Here is a 6,364-nt window from a genome sequence, read left to right as displayed (position 1 = left end):
ATCTGAAATAGGGTAGAGAATGAGATAGTAGAAGAATATGTTTGAGCAATATGAGATGAGAAGGAAGGAGAATGAGCTCATTTTCTACGAATGACCTCCATTTATTCAGTGAAGCTAGATCTTTGGCTGAGAGGGTGGGGTGAAGACATGCAATGGAAGACTTAAGGAAGGATGAAAAGGTTTGAGAATAGAAACTGGATTGAATAGGATCAATTAAGGAAATGAAAAAGGGCTGCCTTCCTATACTAAGGGCTGAGTTGAGATTATTATTTAAGATATATTTGTAGTAGACTCAGCAGTTTCATAATTTTTTTCAAGTTTAGTTCAGTGACTCTCAGATAGGTGCTAAGGTAACTAGATAGTGAGAGTAATCGAAGACTTAGGTTTGGCAAGGTTGGATCAGCGGCAGAATAAAAGGTCAAAATGCTCAAGAGGATGCCATATTGGTTCACCAGAGGATCAAGATAGGGAAAGAAATGTGCAATAAATGTAGGGATGTTAGCCTAGAAAAGATTATTTTCTCACTTAACTGAGAAGTAGAAGGAACAGAGGGAATGGTGAGAATGAGGAGGATTGGGAATCACAAAGTATAGGGAAGGATGAAATGATAAAAAAATGATCAGATAAAGGAATTCAGAATTTATAAATTTGAACGTGGCATACTTGTGGGTGATGGCATGAGAGAATGGGTGGAGGATTGGGTTATGGGAATTGAGTTTCTTGAGGAATTGAGAAGTTAGGGTGTTTGAGGGAGTATCAAAGTATATTTTTCCCTGCTTTGATTTTATTTTTTTCCAATATATGTTAAATATGTTAAAGTAAATGTTAAATCCAATATATGTATACATATTTATACAGTTATCTTGCTGCACAAGAAAAATTGAGTCTAGAGAGAAAGAAAAAAACCTAAGAAGGAAAACAAAAAAATGCAATCAAACAACAACAAAAAAGAGTGAAAATACTATGCTGAGATCCACACTTGGTCTCCACAGTCCTCTCTCTGGGTGTAGCTGGCTCTCTTCATCAATGAACAATTGGAACTGGTTTGAATCATCTCATTGTTGAAGAGAGCTACGTCTATCAGAATTGATCATTGTATAGTCTTGTTTTTACCATGTATAATGATCTCCTGGTTCTGCTCATTTCATTTAGCATCAGTTCATGTAAGTTTCTCCAGGCCTCTCTGAAATCATCCTGCTGGTCATTTCTTACAAAATAATAATATTCCATAACATGCATATACCATAATTTATTCAGCCATTATCCATGTTGGACATCCATTCAGTTTCCTTTTTTTTTGCCACTACAAAAAGAGCTGCCACAAACATTTGTGCACATGTGAGTCCCTTTCCCTCCCTGAAGATCTCTTTGGGATATAAGCCCAGTAGAAACACTGCTGAATCAAATTCCAAATTGCTCTCCAGACTGGTTGGATTCATTCACAGTTCCACCAACAATGTATCAGTGTCCCAGTTTTCCCACAGCCCCTTCAATATTCATCATTATCTTTTCCTGTCATCTTAGCCAATCTAAGAGGTATTTCAGTGGTTGTCTTAATTTGCATTTCTCTGGTCAGTAGTGATTTTGAGCACCTTTTCATATGACTAGAAATAGTTTCAATTTCTTCATCTGAAAATTGTCTGTTCATATCCTTTGACCATTTATTAATTGGAGAATGGCTTGATTTCTTACAAATTAGAGACAATTCTCTATATATTTTGGAAATGAGGCCTTTATCAAAACCTTTGAATGTAAAAATGTTTTTCCCAGTTCATTGCTTCCCTTTTGTACAAAAACTTTTTAACTTAATATAATCAAAATTATCTATTTTATAATCAATAATGATCTCCAGTTCTTTTTTTAGTCACAGACTCCTTCCTCTTCCACAGGTCTGAGAGGTAAACTATCCTATGTTCTTCTAATTTGTTTATAATGTCATTCTTTATGTTTGGATCATGAACCCATTTTGACCTTATCTTGGTATACAGTGTTAAGTGTGGGTCAAAATGTATATTGAAGTTCTTTATTATAGGAGTTGAGAAAAAGAAAGACATATAGCCAACACCCTATTCAAAGATATCACACTAACTCTTTTTTTCTCTATTTCTTTTGTATGTATTCTCAAGGATATATATGGTGATTAATATCTACTGTAGTTGAAAATACATTAGTAAAAATAATTAAGGATATTTAATTATTTTAGTTGTAACATGGTATCATCCTTAGTCATTGTTGTTTATCAATAAATGTTCACACACACAACACACACAAAACACACACACACACACACACACACACACACAGAGGCTTACTCTTGTTGCTCCAAAATTTACCTGTAGCTCATTTTCCAACTCATGGTTGTGCCTAGTTATATCCCATTCCTAGAATGCACTTTTTAAAAATCTGCACACACCTCTTAGAAACTAAACTTTCTTTAATATTCATCTCCAATATTACCTTCTATAGGAGAATTTTCTTGTTTCTGTTTCTAGTGTTCTCTTCTTCCTGGAATTTACTCTACATCTACTTTGTATATACACATAAGCTTTTTGAGGGTAAGGATTATTTTATTTTTCTCTTTAAATCCTTAGGACTTTGCAATTAGTAGACAAATATTTATTGAATTGAATTTTATGGGGTCAAGGATAGAGTTGGGGTGTCACAGTTTCCATGATCTCTGTTAAATTTATCAGCTTTTTAAAAAACTGAATTCAGCTGTCTCTAAGTCTCTGTTATGAAGTAGTGTTGAAGCTGTGAATGTTCAAACACTCATCTGCGCGTAACTGTAAGGGAACTGGAACAGCAGTGGTTAATTGTGGGGATTGAATGAGCCACCCTGACTCCATCTTCTGACTCAATTTTGGAACTAGCTCAGTTAGTTCTATTCAATTATGGATTTAATCTAAATTCCGTCTCATGAGAAAACTTTATTCAAAATTAAGAGGACTTAGTTGCATTGTTTGAACTTAGCCCTGCTTGTCTAGAAAGCTGGACCACTTCTACCAATTGCTTAGAAACTCTTCACTAAGGGCCTTCACTATACTGACCAGAAATTCAGTTAGATCTGAAGATTTATGCAAGGAGTTTTCTCGCAATTATATATCTCAAGCAATCCATAAGTCTAATCTGAAAAACAGCCTTGTATGGTTAATCAGTTATTAATTCCATGTTCTTTTGATGATATACAGTCACTTGAGGAGAGTGGGACACCTCTTTTTATAATTTCAGGAAATTTTGCTTTCTCCCTCTCAACCTGAAAAGTTCCTAATCTTTCCTCCAATTAGTAATAAGATTACCTAATTTTATATCCTGGTTGATTGTTTTCTTTAAATTAATTGGTCTTATTTGATTGGATTTTTAATGTATAAAAATCTGTCTCCCCCCCCTATATTCAGGACCAAGTGCCCAAACTGAGGAAGGTCTATAACTATTTGTTAGGCAATTGACATGCATTGCTTCACAAATTGATAGCTAGGAAGCTCAAACCTTTGTTTCCTCAATTATTTCATCTTTCACCTGCCACACCTCTTGTATCTTTCTAATATTTCAGAATTAGATTCAAACTTAACAATTACTCAAGTTTAGAAGTAAGTTTTTCCAAAAGGGATGTCACAGAGTCCCTGGGGATTCCAGAAGGCCAGGATAATTTAATGCTTCTGCTTTTGGAATAGGGAGAACTCTGATCCGGACCTGGGTATAAATGCTAATTTAAGATGAGCCCATACAGCAACTGCCATATTATTTTTGGAGGAAATGCCTTCTTTGAAATGTTCTAGTCTTCCATCACAATCTGGAGAGAAGGATAGAGAGATTAGAGGAAGCAGGAAAAAAGGGATCAGTCCACGAGGAAGAATGTATGGTATAGAAAGATGCATTTTGATAGAATTGCTGTTTTAGTTTTATAGGCAAAAAGAGCAGTTGCCCTATCTTTGTCAAGAAAACCCCAAATGGTATCACAATCACATGACTGAATAACAAAAGTGGGAGAATAATAAAAGGGAGAAAGGGGAAGCCAAGAAGGAATGTTCTGCTTCCTAACACATTATCATAGATCTACAGTTAGAAGAGACCTCAGAAATCATCTAGTCCAACCCCCCCATTTAATAAATAGTGGAAACTAAGGTCCAGTTAAGAACGTTTGAGTGACTTGTCTAAGTTCACAAAGATAACACTCAGCAAAACCAATATTTGAACTCAAGTCCTTGACTCCAGCTAGTGTGGTACAGTGTGGAAAGAGGGAAAGGCAAGTGGAGTCCTGAAGGAGGAGACTTCAGACATAGGAAAAAGTCACCTGCCCCTCTCCCCCACCCCCAAACTTGAGCAATGTTGAATCTCAGAAGATTATTCTGCTCTAGGAATAATTACAAAGAGAAGAAGTCAAAGCAGCTTGCTACAGGATATGAAAACTTGAATGTTCTGGAACTTGGTATCTTTCTCCAAGTAGGCTGAAGAGTGGTGATGGGTAAGATAGATCCTGGGTCTCTGTTTTCTTCATTCAGTTACTGTTCAGTGATCAGTATTCAGAACAGTTGTTTTGAAGATGAGGATGGTTCTGAGCAAGAAGAAGACTTTAGGCTATAGTCTACATACTAAATCTGTGACCCTGGGTAATTAACTTAATCCTATTTGCCTCAGTTTCCTCCTCTATAAAATGAGCTAGAGAAAGAAATGTCAAACCACTTCAATATATTTACTGAAAAAACCTCAAACAGGTTGTAAAAAGTTGGACATGCCTGAAATGACTGAACAACTCTATCTGGGATCCATGAATTTAGATTTTTTTATATTTTAATAACCACAATTTCACTATATAGTAACTAATTTCCTTATAATTCTATGTTTTTTATTTTGTGTATTTAAAAACATTATTCTATGTTTTGCATAACTGCACAGGGATAACCTATTTCAAATTACTTGCCTTTTCAATGAGGGGGCAGAGAAAGAGGGAAGAATAAAATTTGAAACTCAATTTTAAAAAACACAAATGTGCAAAATTTTTTATACATAATTGGGGAAAAATAATTGAGGGGAGGAAAACGTTATTTTGAGAAGTCATCCATAGGCTTCACTAAGCCATCAAAGGTGGTCACAGAAAAAGTAAATAATTCCTGCCTTAGAGGTGTTATTTTGAAGATGGTTAAGTGAGTTGTCCATGGTAATATACATAGCAAATATCAGGGGCAAGACTCAAACTCAGTTATCTTTTGACAGCACATACAATATTAATTGTCTAGTAGGAGGGGGGTCTTTAGATATCCCTCAATGATACCCATCCTATAGACTTCTAAACATTCAGGTACCTGTTTAGAGATCAAGGGAAATTTCCATATACTGTAGAAAAGAGGAGCCACTTTCTGCCTGGGCCTTTCTTGAAAGAAGAGAAGGAAAGAATTGGAAATTCTAAGCCAATAATTGAGAAGTTGGAGGATATAAAATGTTGAGGAGATGAAAATTTGACCTTGACTGTCCCCTGTCCCAGAAACCATCTGGATTTCTAAATCCTTGGAGAGTCATCCAGATTCCCCCAGCCAGACTGAAACTAAAACAAATGTACTTGCCAGAACTCCAGACCACACATTCTGCACCATCTGCTCTCTCAGCACCAATTCTGATTTTTAACTGATGATTAAGAATCCTCTATAGTTAGGTATTCTCGTTGAACATGATTGGATAAAGAAAGCATAGAGATCACCAAATGGGAGGGAGGAGTTTCTCCAATCTAGATCATGATATTTTGGTCTCTTCTCTCTAGGCTATTCGTTCTTTGAGCTAATAATAGCAGGAGATTTGTGAATCTTTGGGAGCTTCCAACCAAGTCCCTTAAATCATGTGAAGAGTATTCTATATCTCTTTTTTATCAGCTGTCTCACTGTAGCAAAACCAGACCAAAATCTTCAAACTATGAACTGCTCCAAGAGATGCATAAAGCAGAGTTGGATGGGTATATGGGTTTTGGACTGTAAGTGACTCCCCCTTATTTTTTCTTCTTTGTGACTTTCCAAAGATATGGCTCATCTTTTCTATCTCTTATCGTATGTTTCTTTAATTCCTCTCTTCTTTCCACATTTCTCTCTTTCTTCTCTTCCTTGTTCTCTTGGCTGAGTCCTCTCTGATTCCTGACACTTCTCAATTTAAGGGATGTGTCTGGCATATATAGAAATCCAGTTAAAGACATGAAGAAATATGAAAATTCTCATGGCAGCATAGACTTTGGCCTCTTCCAGATCAATAGTCTTTATTGGTGCAATGATGACCAGAGTTACTTTTAAAACCATTGCCACATGAATTGTTCTAGTACAGACATTTCCCTGGGGTCTCCTGAGAAAATGGAAGAAAAAGTCCAGAATCCATCCTCTGCCTCCAG

Source organism: Antechinus flavipes, chromosome 4 (assembly GCF_016432865.1).
Source record: "Antechinus flavipes isolate AdamAnt ecotype Samford, QLD, Australia chromosome 4, AdamAnt_v2, whole genome shotgun sequence".
In the NCBI taxonomy this organism is placed as follows: Eukaryota; Metazoa; Chordata; class Mammalia; order Dasyuromorphia; family Dasyuridae; genus Antechinus; species Antechinus flavipes.
The sequence above is the reverse complement of the archived record's forward strand: the minus strand, read 5'-3'. Positions refer to the sequence as shown.